Raw genomic sequence first — 27,006 nt, forward strand, 5'->3', positions numbered from 1 at the left:
AGTCCCTTAAGCAAACTTGTCAGAGAAGACACAGACTGTGTAAACAGCTGGAAAGATACTTAAGACCAAATGTTTTTTCTTACTGTCACGTTACAAAAAAGTTAAGAATCTCTTCCAAATCCAGACTTCTCTCGGATTCTACAGCTGCCAAGTCTAGTAGTTTTATGTATTTTTTATAATCTGAATTGCTCTCATGCAAAGTCATAGTTCTAATTCATTTAGAACAAAATCTCTCCCTCTTCTCTTTATGACAGGGGAAAAAAGTTCACCCCAGCACAGCATGCCGTTCTTTTCAGCACCTTCTGTTGGTTGCACTTAGACTGGTCTCTTCAAATATATTCCATCATTTAACTCATAACCATGGCTGAATCAGAGATCAATAAGTCCCTCATAACATCTTCTGCTGGATGAGAAGTAAACCAGCCACAGTCTTTCTACCTTATTCTCTCCATCATTCCATCAGCACTCAGCGCTGTCTTGAGTACAAGGCTTTGATCAAACTAGTAGTTTCCCTTCCAGACATCACGATGATACATATCCAACTATCCTTCAGCAGGGCAGGCTCCAACACCCCTTATTAGTAGCTTTGTATTTGCAGAATTGTGGCAAGTACAGGCTGGATAAGAACTTGCATATGTTTAATATAATCTAAATAACTGAGCGAGTCCTGGATTTAGTTTTACAGATTGGCTATTCCCAATTATATTATCCTTCCTCATTGTGTCTTCTGACAGCCTGATCAAAAGAGGCAATCCAATCATTTACGTTTCTGATACTAAAGCAAGTTACAAACAAAATAATCTGATATAATAATAATATATAAAAATCAGACAGGTATAACCTTACCTGTCTATGAAAGGCAGCCACATCTGGAGTGCAGTATAGCAAATGTTCAGATGGCAAAACTGCAGTCCAGTGTGTCTGCAAGGGAAAGGAAGAATTTGATTAACATGTTGTCTTGCACCAATTGTAAATCATTTAACAGATTTTATTTTTAGATAGGTACATCTGTAGTTTTACAGCTTACCTATGAAAGGAGGCTAGGGTGAGAGGACTTGTTCGATGTTACCAGCAAGCAATCCAATAGTAACTAGAAGTAGAATCTAGAATTAAGCAACACTACACTGTCTGTATTTCTAGCACCTCTGCTCAGTTATGCTTAAGCCAGAAGGTCACCCAAACGAGCCTGCAGAAACTGGTATAACTAATAACCAACACAAGTTTCCATGGTGAGGATTATAACATAACCACCTCCTCTGATACCAGCAGATCTCTGCCCTGCTGATAAGCACAAAGCCTACCTGCACCTGAGGCCAGGGAATGGCAGCAGATTTTTAGGTGTCAGTGTACTCTACATGTGTTCTCATTCTTGGGGAAAATGTTCATGATTATTTCATTTTGTGGCAGTAATGGAAAATACATTTTAGTGCTTGTGTTCTGCATTTGCAATTCATGTTCCCATACATGATTACATTAAGTCTGTGTTCTGTCATTTTTGATGAATGTAGCTTGTTTTCTGTAAAAAACAGACTCTGGGATGGAAAGTGACAGAAGTGAAGCTGTAACAAAGGATGATCAATTTTTTATGGCCAGCACCAAATGCAGGGAAAGTCCCTGAATGTCTCTCTGAAGCTGGGGACTCTTCAGTCACGGGCTGAAGTATGACCCATTCCTGTCACCATACTGCTTCTGGCAGTCACAGGGCAGCGGTGGCTAATACTACTTTCTTCTTTTTCCAGAGCTGATAGCTTTTCATTAACAGGTCAGTGGCTGAGAGCAATTTGGCCTCTGCAAACAAATGTACACTGGTAAAGAGTGAGCAGCAAAGCAGGCAGCAGTGGGTGAGTTTGACTCACTTCTTAGCACTTGGTAACATCTCTGATCCTCTGATATGTTGTGCTGAAAAACTAGCAGAGACCCCTGTCTCTCCCAAAGTTAAAAAAAAAAAAAAGAAAAAAAAAAAAAAAAAAAAAAGAAAGAAAGAAACAGGAGGAGAAGAAAGGCATGAGGAAGGGAAGTGATTTAGTGATTTGTTCAAAGATAACTGTTGGAGGCTCCAGTGGAGATATCAGGAGAACTGTACTAAAGGTGACAACCCAAAGGACTGACTCAACAGTGACTTCAGACTAGAAAACCAGAGTAATGCACAGGCTAGAGTATTTAGCTGATCTTATTCAGACAGAGACCTCAAATAAGAAAAAATGATCCCACATATTTGTGGGAACATGGGGTTCTCTGCTGATGGCAGAACAGTTTGGCTTGTGTGTTGTTTTTGTTCAGATGGTCATGAGTTAGATCTTGACCTTGGAGACTCATCAATAACCACCCTGAACTGACAAAGGAGTTTTCCTGCTTCATAAAATCTGAGACTAAAGCCTCTTGACACACAACTCAATCCTCTTCTGCCATTCAAAATTCTGACTCAGGCTACAGTGGAAGAAGTTGTAGGGCTGCTGGATTTGCTTCTGCCCCCCCTTGCCTCCGGGACATGTGCTCACCACAAGCAGATGGTTTCAGAGATTAAGTTCTAAGGAGGCATTAGCAGGAATATCTGCACACAGCACCCTAGCAGCTGCCTGCGCTCACACCTGTTCTAATTTTCACAGCTTTCAAAGAAACAGTGTCCAAGGCTTTTTTGCCCTTTCCTTTTTAGGAAAATAGAAGCTTTGAGGCCAAATGCAGAGCCAGCTTCTACAGGCACTTAGGGCTTCTTCCCTTTGCAAACAGATTCCCTGGAGCTTCACCCCAGTCCAGATTCTTAGCTATTATAGTCAGGTTCTGAAAGAGAATGCAGCTATTTCCCTAATCCAGAAATTACAATAACAAAGAAAGCTGCATCTTAGGTAGAAGTCAAAAGCCCTTATCACAGGAAAGGAAACTCAAAATTGTTTTTTTGTTTCAGTACTGAAATAAAAATTATTGGATCACAACTGAAAGAGTAAGGCATCCACCCTTCACATTGAGTGTATTTCTTTGGTCATGTTTCTTCTGGTCATCAAATTTAATTCAGAGAGATCAATAAGAAAAGCAGCAGCAGGTATCACTCAGGACTCTAATGGCAGTCTCCAACTGCTGGGCACATGGGTAAAGAATGTAACCCCAGGTTCTGCACTACTGAGAATGGTGTCTTGTGTGATGTGACATCACTAAATGAAGATGCTGAAGATGCTGAGCTTGAGTCACTTTCTGCAGGAAATGGGAAAGGCATCTTCCTTCATAAGAGGACTTTAGGCACAATGTAATCTGGCACTGGGAAATGCAGCCAGCCCATAAAATTAACAAAAACATCATCAGCAAAGCAATTGTGCTGGAATTTCTCCTGGTTTAGCCATACTCTCCAGTTGCTTGCCATCAAAAAAAGTAGGTATTTCACAGCCTGCTGTGCTATTCATGTTGCCACACAACAGATAGCAGAAAAACCTTATATACATACAATAGTGACCACTTGATTCATTCGGGTGTACCTGTCTCTGGGAAGCTAGGAGGAGCTCTTCTTGAGCGTTCGTGATGTATACATTGAATTCCTAGTGCACATAAGCACTTACAAATGTACCTAGCACTTCTTAGAGTGAAAGTGTTTATGTGCTTGGATGCATGTCTTCCCTGCTATTGCTGTTCATAGTCTGTGCATGGAAGTGCTGCAAGTTCTGGCTCCTGTTCTGATAACTGAAGCAAGTCTGATAACAGTTAGAAATCCAATCTACTGAGCAGTGGTATGTCTATCACCAGGTCTGGAATCAAAGATGCTTATCCAAAGTGATCCACAGACCTTTTTCCAGACCCAATGTAACACCTACCCTCTTCTACAACAGCCAGCAGGAAAGTCCTTTGTCTTACCTCCCTCTCCTACACAACCTAATGCAGTGAGGTATAAACATGAAAGGGATGCTACTGGTAGCCAAAAACATTCTAGGCAAAGGCATGAGCATCAAATAAGAAAAAAAAGAAAAAAAACAACAACAACAACAACAAAAAAAAAAACCAGTAGAAATGAGAGAAAAGAGAGATTGGAAAAAAAAAAATACCAAAAAAAATTTAAAAAGCAAAGATTCAGAGAGGATGAGAAATTTAATGTTCACATAGTCAGAAAAAAAGGAATGAATGTCGAGAGGGCAAAGATGGCCAAAGGTGCCCCTTACTTGCCCATGGCATCATGCCACTACACTATCCCACTGATCCAAACTCTCCTCACAACTCTGCCAGCAGCACTCATTACTTATTAGCAACATGCCATCTGCCTCCACCATTGACAAGGTCCCAACCTTGGAATCAATACAGATCTGTTGGTGACATCTGTTGGGACGGGCCACAGATACCAGCGGCTTTTCACCAAGCACACTTGCTTCAAACAATGCTCAGCTGGTACCCAGTTCAGCTGGTGAGCACTGGGTTACCCTCCATCCCTCCACTGCCTGCACCCCTTGTGGTGGGGATGCTCAGCCAGACACACGTGCCCCCCACCCCAGCCAGGACATCCCACACAGAGGGGGCTCCAGACAGCTCGCCACTCCAGCTGGAACACCTCGCACGGAGGGGTTGTTTTCTGTAGAAAACAGACTCTGGGATGGAAAGTGACAGAAGTGAAGCTGTAACAAAAGGATGACCAATTTTGAATGGCCAGCACCAAATGCAGGGAAAGTCGCTGAATGTCTTTCTGAAGTCGGGGACTCTTCAGTCACGGGCTGAAGTACGACCCATTCCTGTCACCATACTGCTTCTGGCATACTGCTTCTGGCCCACTCGTGCCGGAACATCCCGCACGGACGGGGCTCCAGCCGCTCCCAAGCCCCCCCCGCAGGGCCAGAGCGCCACCTGCAGACCACGGGCCGGTCCAGTGAACAGCAGGAACTGAGGGCTTCACTTGCTCCCTCCATCTACTGCGACAGGACGATGGTCCTGAGAAGAGAATCGGGTGGTTGCAATATCAGCGGTATCGGGTATCTTGTCAGAACAACGGAAAATAAATGGAAAGGGACAACCACGTTAGGCAGGACAGGAAATTCCTGCTGTTGTGTTATATGTTGCTATGCAGAGTGTGTGAGCAGGCAAGTGTGAAAAACCTTCAATACTTTTTGCTGCCAGCTTTTTCTCTGAGTACCTGTCTTCCTCCTCTGACATCTCCTGGAGAGATGTTGGGGCTCTTCTGGAGTTTGTACCTCCATCTGCAAGTCCAAGTCTGCCGCTCATTCAGGTGTGCATTCCCCAATAGCTTCCACCAAGCTGAAGTGCTGTATGCCAGTGGACCTTCAACAAGTGCCAATATTCCATTCCCTAAAACACAGATCCAGGTGCTCCCTAATACTCTATACACTGAAAAACTAGTGAAATCATGCGATGAACTGCACTTGCCAATAAATGATTTCCTTCACATAAGACTTTGATTTTACTTTTTGACACTTTGGAGAAGCTCAAAAACAGCCTAGAAAAAAAAAAATCATTAAAACTCCGTATGCACCTGCATAATTCTTGCAATAATCTTCTTGACCCTGCTTTGCTTCTTAAAGAGAAATTTGCTGTCCCTTCCTCCCCACAGGAAGGTGGACAATATTTGGTATCCGGATTACAAACATATTTTGCAGATCAACTCAACAGCTCGACAAAAGAGCTCTAGAACTGTTAGAGGTGAAAGTGGTTCCTGCCTATCAAGGAAAGGAATGTCTGTCTTACTCACCCACAAAACAACAAAAAAAAAATGAACAGACCTTCAAACTGTGGCAGATAGAATGGCAGCATCTCATCTGGGTTAGAGTTTTCTCCCATCAATTACATCTTTTTTATCCAGTCATAGGACTTCACAGGTCTGATGTGATCCTGAGGCAGCAGGAGATGATGCTTTGGCAGATGTATGAGATAAAAACTACTTCCAATGAAACACACTAAATTTCTTTCGAAAACAGTTCTAATGAATTTAGGTGAAATATGGAATATAAGCAAAAACTCAGCCAGATAGAGTGTGGCCTGGAGGAGTTCTGGCTGCTTGATTGGGGATTGTAAAGGTCAGCAGTCTGTGTGCCCCTCAGCAGACCTTTGCCCTCCCTCTGCCATCAGGTGGACGGATGCCGTTAGTCAGGCCACACTTTGATCCCCAACCAACGACTCCCAGCCCCACATAACGATTTATAAAGCATTGCAAGGGCACTGTGTGACACTGCCAGCATCACCCAGTGACATGGCCATGTCCTCTCCATTGGACACCAGACCTGCACTCCTCTACTGACAATTTCCTCCCATCTGATAGCAACACATTGAACAAAACTTGCAAGCCGCCCTCAGGACCAGCAGAGTTAATCCCATGCCAATGCCATTGGGATTTGCTGCTCTCCTAAAATGTTAGTGCTACTGTATCAGATTCCAGCACCATATCCTTTTCATCTCTCTTTCCATCATGGTCTCTGAGGACACTGGTGAGAGAGAATGGCCATATAGCCTGGGCAAAGGGATTAGCATTAGGAACCCAAAGACCCAGATCTGTCACTGGGACTCTGCCATAACAACTTCATCCACCAGTGCCTCAGTTTCTCCATGTGTAAAATGAGGATAATGATAATGACCTACCTCAAAGGGTGTGGTTTGCAGATGAGTTAGCGACCAGCACTACAGAAACACCCCCCATCAATAAACAACCCAGCTTGGCACTGAAGGCACCGAGGGCACTGCATCCTTCCCTCACTGATCCTGCTCGGGAAAAATCTGCTTGCCAGAGCCCTCCTGCCTGCGACTGCGCAAATGACCAGCCAGCTCCATCCTCATCGAACCACCCTGCGTCTATTTGATAAAGACGAATATTGCTTTTTAAATAAATATAAAAACTCCGTTTCCTCCTTGGTGAGTTCATTTTGAGTCATTTTATATCTCTCCTCCCCCTATATTTTTCCCCAAATAATGTGATTAAGTGAGTCAGCGTTCTGCTTTCCCTGACAGCCTCTGGATTTAATTCAGTTTGAGGACTGTGACCTTTGACTCCTTTTTACTATACTAACCCAGCTAAGAGAACACTTAGCGATTTCTCCGCTTCCTACTGGGAGAGTATCTGGTGAAGGGTGAGGAGGGGGAGTAGGGGTGGAGGGGGGAAGAAGAGAAACAAACTTTCACATAAAATTATGGTATATGGATAATTGAGAAGTTTAAAAACATGAATCTAATTGTGCTGTCCCTTGAGAAGCAGATATTGAGCTATCCTATAAAAGGCTTGGAGTATCCCAATGGTGATTTATTGCTAAATCCTAGTATTTTTCAATACATTATAGTTTTTAAATTGTGTTTAAATTGAGTGTAGAAGAGCAGAGGCCATTAGGAGATGCAGAAATGATGATTATATTTAAATATTCATGCACGCAGTACCTTATTATTGAATCTGAACACTAACAAAATCAATATTAAGTGCGGTTTGACATGAATTTATTTATGAATTTCGACTTTCTAAGTACTGTATTTTTTCACTCAAAAATTGTGAGTATAATGTAGTAATGATATCAAAACAGAGTGTCAGAGAGCATTAGCTGAGGAGGTTATAAACCTCCATATTACAGGGCCCCATATTGCCCTCAAAAGTGCTTAGTGCACAAAACCAAAATGTTGTGGGGTTGTTTTTTTTTTTGTTGTTGTTTTTTTTTTTTTTTTTTTTTTAACACGTAAATACACACACACACATTCGCTCAGAAATAGGAAGGAAATTCTCAGTCGGAAATTGCACTGCAGTGGCTTTGATTGCTCTCTGAGGCTGCTTCAGGGACCAGGCAAACTGGGATTTGAAGGCCAACAAACCTGAATGGAGTGCTCTGGGCATGTGGTTTGTGGGGGCACTTCAGCACTTTGAGGGGAAGCTGGCAAAAAGAGAGCAGCTCACAAGCACAGGGTGTAGCCAGGGTCCCAGTCAAATCCATCAGTCTGCACCAAGAACGCACGACTGACTCCTGTCTCACACAGCAGCGCTGGGTCAGTCACATTGGGATCCCAGAAGGCAACACCAGTCAGTATTCTCATTAAAAGTGTCTGGTGATAAGTTGTGCTCAGATTGGCTAGTAAGTCTGGTAAAGAAAGATTCTTCACTAATGTATGCCAGCAAAGAGAATGGAAACAGTTTGGGAGTCCATCTTCATGAGCAACATGGCAGGTGCCTTGAGCAGTTTTCACTCAAAATGGTGCAAATATGAGAAAATTGGCTAGAAATCACCCCCTTAGTTCTCTCAAAAAAATATGATTCTATATTTTTCACGGTTCCTTTCTAAGGTGCATCTCAAGCAGGGCACTTGGTAATCAAGTTGGAACTTCCCCAGGAAAGAGATAGACAGCTTTTGAAAGCTTGGCACTTGATGCCACTCATTTAATGATGCCCATGATCATTTAGTAAGCAGCACTGCAGCAAATCCCCCTGCTCCTTGTCCTTTCAATTTCCATATTGCTACTCCATTACTGTTTCCAGCTCTGGACATTTGGTAGGTTTTTCGATAGAGCTACCACTCCCTCCTGCTTAAATGAACAGAGATTTCAGCAGTGGAAGACAGAAGTCTTGTTGGTAATGGGGAGGGGAACAGGAATAATTCAGACTAAAACCTTGACATAAGGGGATGCAAAGGAGGGGCTTGCACAGATCTATCTACAGTTAAGTGATCTATATTAAAAGCAACTGCCCTTCCTCCCCTAACAATTAATTTTAAATGTGAGAAGAATTTGGAAGATTCATTTACTGTTGTCAGGAATCTGGACTGAGCCCTCCACATGCTGTATTGTGCATCCTCCTTTGAGTCCAGCCTTGGTTCAAAATACTACAGAGCCCACAGGAGATTCTCACCTCACTTCCTTTCTTTACTATAAAACACTCCTCTCCTGGCATCACACCCAATAGAAAGAAAGGGTTATCCTTTCTGCTTGGGAGCCATATATCTATAAGTATCATACCACTTAAAGAAAGACAAAACAATTTTGGCAGCTCTCATTCCAGTCCATTGCCAGAAGCCCACTAGGGGCAACAATAGATACCACAGCACCAGGATTTCCTTGCTCTTGATCTCTGTAGAGACAGATACATAAACAAAAACAGTCTGATAGAAGAGAAACAAAATTCAGTTTTGTCTGATTTTTCACTATGACCAGGAATCAATATACTTACTGAATCCAATGCAAAGCCATACTGCCTTCAGTAAAACCAAGGAGCAGATATTCAAAGGGTTAGCACTTAATAGGGCTCAAGCATTTCATTTGAAGCAGATTGTTGAAGAGCACAGCCCAACATACTTATAGTTTTCTCAGGTCTCTATAATATCAGGTATTGACAAGCAATAGCCAGGGATGCCAAGCAAACTGTACAGTATAGGAACGGTCTGCAGTCGTAAGGGAAACCTCTTCTGCTAGGAAGTCTTGGTAAGCCATTCAGCAAAGTGAACAGCATTCTGCAAAGTACAAGCTCAAGACAATATATCCCTAGAAGTCCTTTTTGGATACAGAATTGCTGCTGAGATTATTCTTTCCTTCCACCTTATTCTCAGGCTTGCCTCTCTCTTCTGTGCTCATGCTAGCATTTCCCAGTACAGCCTGCCAGGCTCTTAATGGATTGGCAACATTCTTCAGGGATCGGACTTGACACAGAAACACATGTAACGTATCCCCTCTTGGAAGAGGTTTGATCATAGAGCACTGACGTCATGGCAGATCACACTGCCTACACAGAGGCCATACACGACAGGGCAAGCAGCAGCAAAAACATCACTCATTAAAATTAATTCCTTTCTCATTTTCATCTTAAAGGGGATGCTCAGATTTACTGGTCTCAGCTGAGTCTCTGATGGATAGAGGTCTGCATTAACAAAGCCCAGCATATCCTATTTGGCTTGCTCTGCAGAATGTATTAATTCAGTGACTTTTCCAGGCATGAGAACCAATGAAAGACCCCAAGACTAGGGGACAGCATTGGAAAAGATTTTGTGGGTCACTCTGAAGTTCCTGTTACTGCAAACATCCACATTGTATCCACATCTCTTTGTTAAACCCAAAGTGAAGCCGTAGGATTCCAGGGAACACCCATCCCAATGAAAGCTCACCATCTAAAAGCCTTGAGACATCCCCATTTGACAGTGAACCAAAACAGCAAGAGCATCTGGGTGTCAGAAGATGAAGCCTTGATCAAAATGAGGGAATCACAGCACTGAAAACAGTAAAAAACACATGGAAAAGAAATGTTTTCTGTCATGTTTGCAACCCTGCAGAGTCAAAGGATGCTACATGGAGAAAAAGGCAAGGGGGGGGGGGGGTGGAATAATTTCGTAAGCATAATGCACAGAAAAAGTGACATGCCCAAGGTATATAAACTTTGCAACAGTTTGGAATCAAGATTGCCAACAAACTGCCTTAATCACAAGCTCTTAGTTCTGAACTCAAAGTGTACCCTTGGTAAGAGATACAGTATACAGGGCGCTTGAGAACATTCAATACCGAATCTTACTCTAAGCTTCTTGATAACAGACAGGTCTTCACCACACTATGGCCTCTATCAGCTCCTCCTGTGGTAATAGATAGGACAGCTTAGATGCCTTGGGAGAAGACACGAGACTGAAGTGTCATGGTCTGATCCAGGTAGAGCAATTCCACATTTCTCATGAGATTTCTTTCTCAGAAATGCTAAACACCATCTTGGAAACTCTGCACACAAGAGATGTCTAATGCTGGCATTATTTCTAACACTAACAACTCGTTAAGTTTTTCCACTATGCTTCTGTATCAATATTTTAACACAACTGTTACAAGGAAAATTGCTTTTTTTCATGTGTGACTGTGTCTCTTTCCTCTCCTCCTCTCTCATTAAATGAGCATGACAGATTTTAGCCTACTCCATAACTAAGTGAATATCTCAGAAATCTTAAATCCCCAAAGCACGGTGATGGGTTCTGAAAGCTCTCCAGTGGTATGGAGTATGAACAAACTCAATTGGCTTTGATTGTTCTTTCCCCTTATTGTAACTGCAAGCAGGCTGTTGTTGGAGTGCAAAACAATGGGATCAACACAAATCTCAGTAGGAGATAGAGCCCAATGCACAACTTACCGCTGTGAGATTCAGCAGTACAAACACAACAGGACTAATTTCTCAGGTAAGGTTGCCTACATCAGTGTAACACCACCACCAAGTTGGTTCTGATAATCTAACAGCTGGCTGAAGTTGGTTTTAGAGGCAAATAAGGAGCAGGGCAAGGGAGGGAGGGGATCCATTACATTAAAATGGAAGTCAGAAATCAGGATATGGATTGCACAATCTATAGATGAAAAAGGAGTAAAATGGTCCCATCCAGATCAGTTCCCACTATGAGCAACCAGCCATTTACGGGTACTTGGAGATATGACTAAAATGCATTAATGAAAGGTAATTACTTCAGAAGATCAGCATAGACAAAATGGTCCATAGTGGGGGCAACAAGCAGAGTATTCTCAGAACCAAGGGGGGAAAATTATCAGGGAACTGATAAAAAAAGAACAACAACAAGAAAAAAACCAGCCAACCAACCAAAACCAACTGAATAAACAAACAACCTGAAACAAACACTAACAATCCCCAAAACAAAACAAACAAAAAGCCCAACACCTAAAAAGAAGAAACTGGATATCTTTTACATGGAATATTCACCAGCATTTTTAAGAGGTGGGTGGCAGAGAAAATGCTATCACCAAGGAAAAAAATCCAAACCTTCTTTTCCAGTAAATCGATGTATTTTGCTCTAATTTTATTAGGAATATAAAAGGAGCCTTTAGAAAAGTGCTTAGAGAGCAGAAAGAAAAAAGAAGAGATAGGGAAGGCTAGCAGTGGAAACATTAGTCTGTCTGTATTAGGAATCCCATACTCACATTTTATTGTTACTGTCAGGATGCAAAAGGCAGCGCTTAAAACAAAATAATACATAATGTATTACAGGAGCATAAACATCAGCAGTCATTTTTATTTTAAAAAGAAAGTGAAAAAAAAAAAAAAAAAAACAACCAAAAAAAAACGGAGATAGCTTGCAAGTGAGGGATCCAAGGTGCAGCATTTATATCTGTGTCCACTGAGATAATCAAAAAGGTATTAGAGCAGCTGATGGAACAGAGTACCACAAAGGGCTCCTCAGCAGTTTACCACTGTTCTCATTACAAGGTGGCTGTGGAAGCTCTTTCAAAGAAATCACGGGGTCAATTTTTAGGTTGGGTGGGAATTTACTCCAACTGTAAAGATGAGATGATATTTAGGGAAATAAACTCCATGCTTCTGAATGAGTAGTAAAGAAAATGGGGTTTGTACATTTGTGCATGTTTTAGGAGAGAGTGAGGAAAGATACAGAAATAAGAGTCATTTATGTTTTTCAGCCAGGCCTTTTCAATCATTACTTTCTTTAGAGTGAGTGCTTTAACTATGTTCACTTCTGCTTTTTTAGAGCTTGTTCTCTTGATCTCTGCACAACAGACCTAAACCTAAATCCAGCATCTTTTGTCATGGCCATAATATAAATAAACAAACTTGATAATACCTGCCTGTCACAGGAGTAAGCAATGTGTGTTCCATCGCTCTTGTTTGATAGGACTACTGGGGGTAAGGAGGGTCCCTACTCGTATGGTTTTATCTCAGAGTCATCTTCCAGCAGAGACTGTCCCATATTCCAAACCTTCCATTAGCTACGCTCTACTTCAGCCCTGCTTTCCATCCCTGCAGCTTCATGGACAGGGTTCAGTCTTGCCCCTGCCTGGGCTCCTACACCATGCAAACTGCACAGCTGGTCCCATCTGCCTTGTTCAGATTCCAGTTCCAATGCTACCTGCTCAGCAGGAAAAGGGGATTCCTTTTCTCTAAGAAGTTTATACGGAACAGCTGGAACATCTTCTGTCAAAAAAACTCAGCTCTTGCCTCCCATTCCCTGTGATTCTCTGAAGGCCTCAGGGGGTACTTGATCCCCCTGTTTCCCTATCTGGTTGTACTGCTTTTGTCACAACATATGCACATTAACATGGCACAAACACAGTCTGCTGATGGGATGATGTCAAGAAGATATGACTGCTGTGGCCTGTGTAGTCATTTGGAGGACAGGGAAAGAAGATAGGGCAGGCAAATTGGCAGAGGCCTGGGAGGAGCGGGCTAAGAAATGAGATAGACAGAAAATAAAGACAAGCAAGTTCAGAAATGAAAAAAAATATTAGTAAAAGAATAAAAAAAGGAAAAGTAAAAATGCAGTGATCTAGCTTTTTAACTATCTGTAACAGTAAACCACAATATAGACATTTTCCGGAGCTTGTTTCATTTACTCTGCAAAAGTAAGTGAGGTGAATCATATTCACTAGAGAGCAAAACCAAGTGTGTTAAAAAAAAAAAAAATCAAACTTGCTCTATTTGCTTATTTAAAATGATCTGGAAAACAAGGGTCTGCTCCAGGAGCCAGGAATTATTGACAACCAAAGTTTAGAAACCCCTTAAGGAGATGATATGCATCAAAAATTGATGAATTAAGAAGTTCTACAGTTCTGGAGGATTTGCTCTTGAGAAGTGAAGAAGAGAGGAGTTAACATCTGAAGCTGGATTTCATCCCCAGCTATGTCACTTGCTTCACTTCTCAGCACCTGAGATTAGCTACAATGCTTAATGGCTTCACCAAAATAAATATGGATATTGCTCTTAAAATGAGAACTCTGGAGATGATCAGCATTAGTGAAACTCAGTGAAGTGTTTGTCTTTCATACAAGGACAGGCATAGGGAATTTGCTGATTCTAGGTAGTCTTAAGGGATACTAGTTCCTAAAATGAAAATAATTGTGTGCATCCTAGAATCCTCTGTTTAGGAGAAAACTGTGGGTGATAAATCAGAGCAAGGATACACTGATGGAACTAGCTGCTGGACAGGGCTGCTTTATGAGAAGCTGCTTCAGGTCAGGCCTGAAGGGCATAGAGAGCTGTTCAGAGAAGAGCTCACTGTGCATCATTTTGGGTAGCCCTTGTATTTGTTTTCCTCTCACTAAAAAATATACTGTTTAGAGAAAAATACAGGAAATAAAGAAAATATAGGAATAAAGGAAATCCCACAAAACAAATTATGAATTGTACAGCCTGTGAAAATTCTGCCCACAGTACAGAAGACAATCTTCCCCTCCCTCCCCTCATGCCAGCTTGTCTCTGTGATATCTTTCCACTTCATAAATCTCTTCCTTGATTTAGAGGCAAATCTGGGAAACGGCCCCTTGGGGAAACAGTTCCTGAAAAGCCTGCATGCCAAGCTAGAGGCATCTTCTCATTGAGGTACAAAGCAAGTAAAAGCCTCAGACTCATTGCATCTGCATGAGAGTTCTTGGCACCACCTAGTGGAATCATGCTGGTGATGGAGAGGACAGGTCCTAGAAGAAAACTGCAAATTTTCTTGGGTGGCAGTGGCAGCTCAGCTAGAACAAGGAGGCAGAAGAAAATACTTGCTCTTTGTTCAGGGGACTCCTCCTCGTAGTAAGTAAGCTAGAGGTGATGCTACATCATATAGGGAAAGCATTATGGAGTCTCCCTGGAGGACATCACCTGCTGTTTTTAATGGCAGCTTTGCTACTACAGGTGGAGCTGTATATGCCAAGGGTGCACACCCTCTCTACTGTCCTGCAGTGGGATGGCCAATGATACCTTCCAGAGAGCAGGCCAAAATTGGAAACCCTCTGAAGAATCCTGAATCCTGAGCTGCAAATGAAGTTGCACTAAAGGAATATAGAAGATGACATAAAGTAATATCACGGCCACGGGTTGTTTGAAAATGGGTCTGAGAGAGGGTGTAACTACCACTTTATGAGCAAAGTCATTAACTGGAGTTGATTACTCATCTACTTCCCTCCTCTCCTGTGCAAGAATAGTAAACAGTTGCCCAAGTTACACAAAAGATCAACACTGAGAACAAAACAATGCTTCTTGTTTTTCAAATTTTCCTACAGCTACCTCCCTTCCTGTCCAGGCTCCTCACCTTTCATCCTTCCTGAAGGATAGCCATCACCACCAAACACATGGAACTGTATCAATACCAAGCCCTGGTACTAAACCTCCAAGAACATTCTCACCTGGAAAAGGCTACTGGTTTGTGATGTTCACAAACTGGGGCATGTGTGCTTTGGAAGACTGCAAGCATCACTCCTCCCTGCAGTCCTCAGAAATCAAGTGAAGGAATCAATGAACTATCCAGGAGTAATGTTCTCAAATCAATTCAGCTCTTCATCTTTCAAAGCGAAGCAAGCCAAGGACCATGCTGAAACCTTAACCATAGGGCCCAGCCACTCTGTGGACACTAAAGACATGAGGGCAGTTTCCCAAAAAGCAGGTATTAGCTTTGGCATCCTTGGCCAATATTTAGTTCCTCTTTGCTGTTACAAAGCAGCCTTTCCATGCAGTTAAGAGACAGATTCACAGGGAAATGCAGGCAGCTACTTCCAATTTCACTGGAAATACAACATCTCTGTACCTCTGAGCCTAGACTGCAGTACTTCAGGATCCCTGGAAGGCATATGGGGGAGGGGGAGTTTAAATCCCATTTCTACCCTGTCTTGAAATTCGTGTTATTGTTCATTCCATATAAAGCAGTTCTGAAAAGCTCCCAAGCCAAAACTCCCCACTTGCTCAACAGGGTAATGATTTACATCCCCTTTGCCAGGGTGCAAATGACACCTTGTGGTGCAAGGAAGCAATAGGATCCAAACCTTGTGACAGTTAAATGGGAAATCGCTGCCATGGATTGGACAGTGTGGGTACAATTTTGTTACCTGCAATGCTCAGCACTGGAAACATGCAGCACAGTGCAACAGCATCCACTCTACAGATGTGTCTCCTTTAAAGACATGGACACATGCAGTTTTAAAGTGCTTTAAGCAGCTAATTAGGGTGTCTTCCCCTCCTTCATCCCACAAGATGATAATTGCATTATAAAAATGAATATGTAACTAAGCAGAAACCACAGGAACAGTGATGGCAGAAAAGGAGATGGAACCAGCAGCAGCCTCACTCCACAGTCACAGGTGGAAGCCCTCACATTAGAGCGACTCATGCTCCAGTGCGGTTTCTGTAGCTGTGGGGAGGAAAACCTCAAAAAAGCCCCACATCATTTAGAGTCACAAGAGTCAGCGAATGGTTTAGTGCTTAAACAATCAATGTCAGGAAGAGAGAAGATCCGTGAGAGTGTGTTTGCTTCTTGTTCTCCCTGCATATATCTCCCCAGAATGTCTACAGTCATCAGGATATTTAAAAAGGAATAAAAAAATAAAGACTTGGCTTGGCCTAACTGGGGCTATCACTGTAATTGTGGAAGGAAGTGAGAACATTACCAGCAGGGCCCCAGGGAGAAAAGAGCAAAGTGAGGGGAATGGAGACTGTATTTGTGGGACCCTGTGAAACTGAAGAAGTGTCAGAGAGAAGCGCAGTGATGCCTGAGGGTGGAGAAAAGCTCAAGGCAGTTAGAGCGTCCTGAAACAGCAATAGCGTAGGATCTGAGCTTGGAGCACAGCTGCACAGCTAGCACTGCTCCCGGTGTTCCTTCGGTAGCTAGTACTATGCATGACCAGGTAACTGGGCACATTCTCTATACATTTAAAAAGAGAGGTATCATTGTAAACAGCTGCAGGGATGATAAATATTTTTATTTTTTTCAGGGAAGAAAGGGGGGGACTCTTCCTACTGCCAGTTCTTCTCTGCCCCCTATGGAGCACAGGCAGCCTCTATTCTGCCAGTCCATTCTTCCACAATCCAGTGCATTATTATGAACCCTCCAGCACACACAGCTAATTAGAGAAAATATCCTTTCTAGCAATTTAAATGATTTTGGCATTTTCAGGAGGGCACATGTAATATTCAAATTACTTCCACTCTGCGCTGCCTTGTCTTGCCTGGCTCATCTTCCCAGGTGAATTTGTAGTCTCTGAAATGCTCTAATTTCCCACACAAGCTGTGTCAAATATAATTTTGGTGCAAAGTTGGTAATTATACGTAACATCAGTCTGATGTTAAAAACACTGAAAAATTTAGCAAGAAGAGACGAATGGAGAGACATAAGTCTGAGGCCAAGGAACGAAAGGCGTGCAGCCCCCTTAGTATTTGCGCTCATTAATTAATAATAGCATGTTTTCAGGAACTGAAAGGATGCGTTTCCTGAACTGACTGGAATTCACTTATGTCCCAATTACATTGTCTCAGTGCTTCGGTCAGGTCTTGCTGAAGAGTCCCAGCAAGAGTGCAAACCAAATGCAAAATCCAGACTCCCACTCAGACCATCCCAGCTTCAAGGGTATATAAAAGAGCAGAAATCTCACACCAGGGCTCAAACTCGTGGACCAGATTGTCTCTTCCTCTGCCACCCCTGCTGCAAACTCCTCTAGAAGTAGTCAAGCAGATTTGCATCAGTGAGTCACCAAATGTATGGATACGTATTAGAATAAATGTAATTACAACTGTTGGCCCCAAAGTATTGGGCAAACATTTTAACAGACTTGTTCCTTTACTCCAAATAGAAGAATTAACATGAAGAGTGAATTATCTGACCCCATCATCAGCTCTTCCCCAAGGATACCAGGTCTGCCTGTTTCAAGGAACACCCCAATCCAGCCTGCTTTTTGACACCATTATCTCAGCACAGTGTCTGCCTCTTAAAAAACAGTGGAGAATTTGAATTAACCTGTTCCATGCTAAAATCCATGCCAGCAATAACTGCTGGGAATCACAGAGCCTTTTGCTCTGACATTGTTGCTCCAGCTAATCTACTCATGGAAAGCAGTACCCAAGCATCTCGTCAACACTGAACTGCAGTTTCTGGATCATATGAGAATTTGGACCCCAGGTGGCGAGGAAGACTTGCTTCATTTTGTTCCTGAAGGCTATTATGACAACAATCAAGAACCATATTAAAAGGCCTGATCATATAAGCAAATCAGCACACCCAAACAAGGGTTAAATAAGGATTACACCCCAAAGGATTAAGTAAGAGCCACTGAATAAATCTCTTATTTCAGAGAGATGAGATGAGATGAGATGAGATGAGATGAGATGAGATGAGATGAGATGAGATGAAAAGAGAACCGATGAAGTATCAAATAAACTTTAAACTCTTGGACATAGGTGAGCCCCACTTTCATCCTATATTAGCCATTGTGTGCTTGTATACAAGGAACACAAGCACACATATAAGAATTCCAGACCTCGTCTTGAATTTAAGTCTCTGTGTTTCATGTGTCACACCTCTCTCTGTCTTTCTTCAACTCCACATTAAAAGAAGAACCTCCTTGTTTTGGAGAATGAACACTTCCTGCCTTTTCAGCTGACTCCATCTACCGCCTTAAAATCAGTTCTGACTTCTCTTGCCCTTCTTCAGTGTCTTGGGTTTGTGCCGCTCATTTAACACTGGCTAGCTGTGCATAAACATAAAATCCATCAGACCACATGGGCCAGAAAAAGCCAGAAACTTTCACCACAGCTTTAGGAAGTCCTTAAGACCCTCAGATAAAAGCAACTTTCTAAATGTAAAGAGGTTATGCTCAGCTTTTCCTTCTCAGTCTGAAAGGATAATGTGCAAGAGCAGAATAGGAAAAATGACATTTGATGTCAAATTTCCTGAATGCTAACTAGCTTTCCTTGCCTTTTTGAATCAGGTCTCCAACGTAAGGGCAGGATGTGGCGAGGTAGCTGGACAAATAAAGAGTTCCTTTGCTGCCATGGCAATGATGCAAACAGAGCAGAGCATATGCCAGAGGAAGTTGCCATGAATCAAAATTGGTCAATTCTGTTTAGTTTCCAAGCAAAGATCATACAAACTGGCTAGAACGGGCTTCACAGAGAAGCCAACTATAATTTTCTTCAGGAAAATGTACTGATTTGTAGATTATTTAGTCTTATCGCAACTATCCTCAGGTCTGAAAGACTCTAATTTTGGAAACATACCATACTTTCAGGGTAGCTTGAACTCTGTCAAGGTCTTAGAAACATAAAGGGTAAGACTACATCCCCGTGTTCAGATTTTTTTTTCATTTGTCACTTAAGAAGTAGTGAAATAAATCTCACTTGGAGAGACATGCCTTTGTAACATAACTTTCATGGGTAAATCTTATCAAGGATTCTGCAGAGTGAGCTAAGAATGTGGAATACACATTTGCATAGATCACCGTCTTCCCTTTCCACGAGGAAAAAGTCTTTACAGTACTTCCCACTGTCTCACTGGTGGACCAGGACAGTATTCTGTGGTGCAGATAGGAATTTCTGTGACTCTTATGCCTATAAACTCATCCCTTTTGAGACTCAGACAACAAACTGGGCAATTTGGCCTTCACAGTGGAGAATGAAACTTCTATGATAAACACCATTCAAACACCATCAGAAGCAAAATGAAATCCAGCTTGTTCTTCAACAGGTATTTTGGTTTTGTGGGCTACTGTCATTAAATTTATTGGGAAAGGGGAAGGAGGAGGTTCTGCTCCATCATTTGAGAAGCTGTACCCTCAGATTATTTTATAAGGGACCCAGTTGGCAACACTCACCATGCATGGCTCCATTACTGCATGGGGCAGCCAGCAAGCAAAACTCCAGTGCAAACCTTGCTGAGTCCTGTCAACACTTCATCTTGTCTGGGCTAATGTAAACCAGAACCTCACCCTCCCTGGGAGGGGTCAGATAGAGTTATAAAGCATGAGAGTGTTGACAGGGTCTCCAGCAACATGCTCCTGTTGTATCATTAGGTCCATATTCCCTGCATCTCACTCGTCCTGGATGATGCCTAGGTTCATTCTGATGCCAGAGACATTCTGCAGGCAAACATAGGCTTCTTTCCAGTTCACCCAACTCCAGCCTGCCCAACTCCTCCCCCTAAATTTCATATTTATACCTATGCTAGGAGAGTGCAAAGCTCTACTCAGTCAAAACAATGGAGCATTTATCCTTTAGTTCTTGATGCTTAGAGAGCACAGACCAAGAAAGGACTTGACTTCTCCCTGCTCTTAACTGATAAGGTCCTCTTGGCTAGCCAGCTCCTCCAGCTGGTGGGGCAGATATAACAGGACAGAATTATTTTCTAGGCTAAGCAGAAACTTCCTGTCCCGAAGTCTACAAAACTCAGCAGATAAGCAGTGATGGATTTCAATGGACACCGACTAGGTGCAGGCTTCCTAAAGACAGTAACAACTTCACCCACAGAAATATTCATAATTAACAGATAAAATATGACAGTAGTATTTGCGTAAGGGTAGGCAGCACCCTAAAGAGCAACAGTTTGTGCTGGTATGGGACCAAGAAGGTCTCCATGACTTCACGCTAATCTAATGCAGCCTCTTTCTCACCCAGGGTAATTCATTAATTGTTCCCTCTAAGGCAGAAGCAGAGAAGCAAAGAGGCTGGTCAGGGGATTTTTACCTTCTTGTTACAAATGTCCTGTGGCCTGGCACAAAATAAAGGATACACTGATCACAGTCCTGAAAGAATTTAATGCTAACTGAAGTTAATTTTGTACTCCTTATTTAGACAAAGAGGATGAAGGAAGAGACAGAGTGAGCGCGCCAGGGGAGCAACTGATTTCCCGTCATTTCATTTCATTTCATTATTACCAGAATCAAATAAGCAAAAAACTCACGCATCAGGCTTTTATAATCATGAGAACTGAAAATGAATGAATACATTGGATTACTTTCTACTGACCTGACTTCAGAGCCATTACAGTGATAGAATTTAAGACTTTTTGGAGACTTTTGATATCAGAATTTGCCTTTAACTCATGCAAGTAAGAAAAATAACCTCATCTAATCATAGGAATCTACAGCTTGGTCTTTAAGCAAAATGTGCACCCAGTTCAATGCTACACTCACTCCTGTCTCCTGAGGTTTGAAAATTAATTACCATTAAGCAAGGGGACAGAATTAGATACAGAAGAGCCAAGGTAAGATCCAATTGCAGAGAGTGGTGGTTTTGGTGCTGGGTTCCCTGCTGGGACTTAAAATGGATTTCACAGCACAGCATGTGCCACCATAGTATGATGATGCTTTAATTTTCTCATTTCCCCGTCCAAACAGACTTAAGTTACTTTATGAAGTCTGTTGAATGGAAAAAGAGGGTACCTTTGGTCAGCAGTGCTTGATCACAACAGCCTGTAGCCTACAGATGTGGTTAACTCAATAGTAGGGCTGTGAAGGTCCCAGACCAAAGTCTTGCTGCTGAAGCAGGTGATGAGCCCACTGAAATTTGGGATACACTCATGGTTTTGACTATATAGCAGCAGAATGGTCTCCTCTAACTTTCTGTGTTAAAACCCAGCCAGCCTATGACCAGCATGATATAATCCAGCAGCATCTAGTTGGCTGCTGCCACCCTCGGCCTACCCCCACCTTCAGCACTGACGGATATGTCAAAGCAAAAACATCTCAACATTTCTGATCTCCCCGGGGTCACATCTGGTTTGAGTAAGGCTCCCCATTTGGTTCCAATCCACCGATTTCCTGCTACTGTCCATGAAAAAGAGTGCGACTCTGTGGCTTCCCCTGGGTGTAATGGTCTAATCTGTATCTTGTTGTGCACTGTAGAGGGGAGGGGGGATCGGTGCTACTTGGGAGCAGATTGCTCTTCTCCTGTGATTGTGTCCTGCTCTTATGCAAAGCACCTTTATTCTTGCCAGTAATGGCAGCCCCAGAAGTCCTGGTACCCTCCCTGTATCATCCATATTCCTCCAGCCTCCTAATTGAATCCTTTCCTGGCTAGGACAGGCCTTCCTAGTTAGAATTGTAATTTCCTAATTACAATTCTACTCCCTCCCGTCCATCTCCCAGTCTCATTGTGAAACACAGGGCAGGCCCCACAGAGCTTCTGTGGGTGGATGACCGCCCCAGTGAACTGCTCTTGCAGCTACTGGAATGCCACTCAACAGAACAGGAAAGCCCCAGACAGGTACAAGGTGGTAAAGGCATCTGCTCTGCCAAGGTTCTGGCAACATCAAGATGCAATTTAGTTCCAAGAAATAGCATCTAGTTCTTTTAATCTATGGCTTTAAAAGCCATTTATCTAAACCATCACTGTTTTGCAGCTGATGAAGCAGCCTAAGAATATGCACAAGAGTAGTGGCAGAGCCGAGGAGTTTAATGGGTCTCTTGCATCCTCATTCCATAGGATCCTCTCTGTAGGAAGGCAGTACCCATGAGTGATGTTTCACTCATGCTCTGAATGAGGCAGGGCAACGTACACAGAACAAATTCTCTTTTCTTTCTCTCATCCACTGAAAATCTCAATACTGAGGGAAAGAGGTCAGTTCTTTTCCTCACCTTATTTATCACCTAATTTACCCTTCTTCCTCTTAATCTGAGCTACATTATCCAATGCTGCCCCGTACAGCGCACAGTGATCTGCGTTTTCTTTGCAAGCCCCATTCTGGAGCAATGCTCCAGTGTTACTACACTTAAGATTACCCTGTAACACATTATGTTGCATTAATTCAGACACAGCGTCACACTGTACCTTGGGTTTGATACTTAAACTGGTTTGTTCAAAGTTAGTTAACTTATCATATGAACTGCCTTAGGGTGTGCAGGAACAGCCAGGCCTGTGTTGAGGCAAGTAGAGTCAGGTAAACTGAGGTACAAACCTATCAGGTGTATGGACTTCAAGGCAAGTTCTCATAAGCGCTGGGAGGAGGCCCAGCACATCCAATTCCACTAAGTGCCATCACTTTAACTACTAACCCACACTCTTCTGCTGCACTAAGTACATCTGGATTCCATCAGAGCCTGAATATTATTAAAAAAAAACAAAAAAAAACCAGATCTTTGGAAAACAAAATACCTCAAAGCACCAGAACAAAACCTCTGATCTTGAGGCTTTTCAGCATCTTAGGGAATGAGAGATGCTATTATTGTTACTAGAAAGGCAACAGTACAAGGAATGATCTATAGGGCACAAGTATGTTTGTTACGAAATGATTTGGATCCACAGAGAAATTCCATATGTGGTTTCCCCTCTGATGACTAGAGGTTCCCACCTTGGCAGTGATCCTAGAGTCCCATGCCTACAGGCTCAGCAGCATGGAAAGGGAGGGTGGACGCTGGAGGAGTAATGGGATCATCAGGCGCTGAGGCTGCTGCTTGGCACGCCGACAATGTTTGTTTGCACCTCTTTGAAGATGAGAGATGAAAGTGGCGCCCACATGGGCTGCCTTTGATTAGCTTCTTATTTTTAACATTGCAGCTGCGATTATTTTTCTTTTTCTTGAAGCATTTCTTCCCCAGCACCAGAAACTCTGAGGTTTCCTTCTCCAGGGAGGTTCAACTTCAAGGAAACATAACAAAGAGAAGTGTGAATGTAAAGGAGACTGGACAACTCGGGGCCAGTAGGGAATTATGTAATTTTATTTTTAATTTTACTTCCATTTTCCCCCCAATCCCCCATTCTCAGTGGGTCTCAAAAAGAAAATACTTGTTTACTTCTTTTTTTTAATAGGGAAAATAAATGAGTCCTGGGATTGTACAGAGCTGTCACGAAGAGAGAAATGTCTAATGGTTCAATTCCCAGCTCTGTCACTGAACCACTCTGGGACTTGGGGAAAAGTCAGTTCGCCCATCTGTAAAATGGGATTTATAATGCGTTGCTTCTCAGGGGTATTGAAGGAGTATGAGTACCATTGATGGAATGCTTCATGCACCTTGGATAGAAGGGGCAAGAGCCCTGTGAAGTGCTGTCCTTAATAGATACTTAGAGGAGTTTCCTTCACTGTGGTACTTATCTGACCACAGCAGCTGAGTGCCTTACAGCCACTGATGGATTTTTTTTTTCTATTACCTCTCTGTATCATAGGATTGTTGCAGAGGAAAGCAAGGCAAATGGCAAATGGAATGGAATGGACCCAGTCACACAGAGAATATGTGGTAAAGTCAGGACTAATCCTTTATTTCTTAAACTTCTGCCACAGCCATTTGACTTTCATCCTAGTTGTATGGATTTTGTGATCTGAAGGCATGAGAGAAAGCCACCTTCCCTTCCTCCTACACTGACCAATCACACTATGGCTATCTTCCTGCTGGATGAGGGGCAAGCGGTCTGGAAAGGGAGTCACTGTTGTGCATTACTCTATTCCTAACGTAACATTTTGGGGTTTGTTTCTTTCACCTGCTAGAGTAGTTTTCAGCCAAGAATTTAATGTTAATCCAGTCATCCATAGTAAATGTTCTAGCTTTAAGAGGATGATGGTAGAAAAGCATCTAAATTTGCTGTTTCTTATTTTCAGGACTAATTTCTAGGAGTAGTATAGAGCCATATATACAAGTGAAATCAGAGAAAACTGCTGGTAATTGATGCTTCCTAAAAAATAGCTTCACAAACTGCTGCTGCTTTTATCAGCTTAAGTTTAACTTCAGTCAGAAGGCCTTAAAAATGCAAGGCAGAGCATGACAGTAACAATATCAAGATGTAAAAATCTTGAGTGGAGATAAGAGGAACAGCCAAGGCTAAATAACAATCAAGCTCTCGATACTCACACACTTCAAAAGAAAAAACACAACTATGCATGTTTATATTTATTTGTGCTATCTATCAAGATATTTACCTGCCAAAGAGAAATGGGAGCACACTAGTTGAGTAAAAACTTGTAAGATGCTTATGCAAATCTGGCCAACTCTGAGAGCAAAATCTGGTGTTACCAAATATAATACCTGCTAAACCCTCTAAAAGACACTTCAGCCTTACTTTGGTCAGTCCAAAAAGCTTAGACTAATCCACATATAACTTAACCAGGTTTCCTTGTGTTTATGGCATTTCTCTTGCTCCCAAGAAAAGTCGTTCCAGCCCAGTACAACATTCAGGTAATCCCAATGGCCAAACATGATCCTGTTCAACCCAGCTCCCCATAAAGGAATAAACCAGTCTTACAGGCTCTCATCCAGGATATTAGGAAGAGATATACTGTACAGGACAGCTTATAAACTATACTTGCTTCAGATTCACTCCAGAGAAACAACATATTCCAGTCCTACTCCATCCAGTCACCCAGACTCCAGGATATTACCAAATTTACTGCAGGCCATCTGACCATACCATGTAGCTCACAGTAAAGACAAAATCTATACCTAGCTACAGTGAGGAAAGGAGGCACCTCTGTGGAAAACCTAGTTATGTCATTCAAGGAGATCAATGGAGAGCCCAGGTCTGGAGGCCAGTGACCTTGGATTAACACAAAACTTAAAAGGAAAAAAATGAATGGTCTCAATTCAAGAGACCATAGCTGTTATTCCAGAGAATTCAAAAACTAGCCCTGCAGCTTACTGACCAAGGAAAAGTGCTTAATTTTGAAATAGAGTAAATACTCACCCATTACTGGTACAGGAACAGAGGCACAGAGCTGCTTTCCCAGGACTCCCAGGATGGCTGCCTGTGCTACAGAGACAGGTTCTTGGTGGCATCAGATGTAGTGTAGCACTTTTTAGCAGCTTTTCTGGAAGAAGTTACTATTCACCCTAGAGAGCTTTCTATGGATTGTCTCCAGAAGGTGCTCCCTTGGGGATCTCCTGCCCAGGTAACTGTAAGGAGGTGGCAGGGGGGTGAGGTACCTGCTGAGGGATCAGGAGGCCACATGCACTGGTAGGATAAATTTTAAGGGCTCAGACTCCTCATTTCTGCCTCACAGCATCCTTTTCTGCCTAAGCCTTTTCTCAACTTTCTCAACTGCTCCAGCTCATCCTTAACCCCCTCAGGTAAGCCTAAACCACCCCAGCCCAGCCTCAACCACCTCAGGTCAGCCTCAACTGCTGCACATCAGCCTTAACGGCCCCAGCCTAGTCTCAACTGCCCCAGCCCAGAGCAGCAACAGCCCCTGAGAGGCTGGTAAGGGGGCTCCAACAGTCACAACATGGTGGCCATGGAGAGGGTGCCCAGTACTCAGCTTACTGAGGAACCAGCACACCTCCATGTAGATGACACAGCCAGATAGTGCTGCATAAATCGTGAGGAAAGGTAGCCAGGGCAGGAGACTGATGCCTGCTCCTCCTGAGGCACTGCCTGATGGACTAGGAAAAATGGCAAAAAATGGCAGGAAATGGTGGCTGTCTCAGGGGCCCCTAAACTGGCCTGTCTCCCACAGACATGGGCCCTGCTGACCCACCAGCCACAGCACCAGCTACTAAAAACCTTCTCTCCAGTGTAAACTCCAGCTGTACCCACAGAACACTCTCAGGAAGGGCTTTCAGAGGTACAAAAACGTCCCTACCCTGTCAAAGTTGACCGTAAGTTAGAGGGAACAGCCGAAAAGGGCATCTGCCCCACCTGGCAGGGCTGTGAGAAAAGTCCTAGAGAAAGTTAAGAGTCTGATTGTGTTTCATTATTTTTTAATTAAAATGGCAATAATTAGGCCCTGGAAAGAGCAGGTTACAGGGACAGTGATGTTCAGTGGAAGTTGTGAAGAGTCAGGTTTTATTTTTGGAGTAGCCACTGACTGCTGGTGCAGTGCTGGACATGTTAATGCACTTCTGCTGCCCTTAAAAGTTCTTGCTTTTTTTTAATTTAACCATTTTTAGGCAAGAATGCATTTTTGGGTGTACAGGTCTGTGCATTGTCAGGTCTGAGCACAGTAGGGCTGTGCTCTGTCATATGGCCATGCAGGAAAATGGCATGCAAGTCATAGCAATGCTGGCTATGATCATGTTCTGTAACTTTCTTGGGGACTTTTTCTAATTTTTTTTTCCTGCACTGGGTGAGAGATTCAGGAGGCTGATCCCTCAGCTGTGAACTAGTAGGTCCCATTTGATGTCCAGCTTTTGCAGGAGAGCTGGCTGCCACATTGTGGCCTGTTCCCCTGAACATCACATCTGGCAGATGTAAAACACACATGTTTTGACTGAAGCTTTTTCTTTAAAATGCCAACATTAAAGGAAGGCTTGCTTTGTAAAACTGAAACTGTAAAACTCTTCTGAAACCCAGTCTGGGGGATTAAAAGAACCACATGAAAAGGGATAAATATGACCTGGACATTCACTTCCTGTGCAGGAGTTCGCTGAACATGTGCCTCCCAGCCTGTCAGAGCAAAACAAGACCTTCTGCTCTTATCC

At 42.8% G+C, this 27,006-nt stretch overlaps 1 protein-coding gene across 6 annotated transcripts in view; it reads right to left on the reverse strand.

The window, feature by feature from the left end:
• CASZ1 (castor zinc finger 1) overlaps window positions 1-25,702 on the reverse strand; it is a 276,127-nt gene extending 250,425 nt beyond the window's left edge. For 3 of the 6 annotated variants that reach the window (XM_053997449.1, XM_053997455.1, XM_053997450.1), the window contains exons 1-2: window positions 25,274-25,702; window positions 847-921 (exon numbers count right to left, since the gene is read on the reverse strand). The gene's annotated coding sequence lies outside the window, so the exon portion shown is untranslated. Of the gene's footprint in view, window positions 1-846; window positions 922-1,027; window positions 1,091-25,273 lie in introns of all 6 variants that reach the window. The other 3 variants (XM_053997453.1, XM_053997451.1, XM_053997452.1) reach the window with 2 other exon arrangements.
• Window positions 25,703-27,006: the final 1,304 nt, after the last annotated feature.

The sequence above is a fragment of the Vidua macroura genome, chromosome 23 (assembly GCF_024509145.1).
Source record: "Vidua macroura isolate BioBank_ID:100142 chromosome 23, ASM2450914v1, whole genome shotgun sequence".
In the NCBI taxonomy this organism is placed as follows: Eukaryota; Metazoa; Chordata; class Aves; order Passeriformes; family Viduidae; genus Vidua; species Vidua macroura.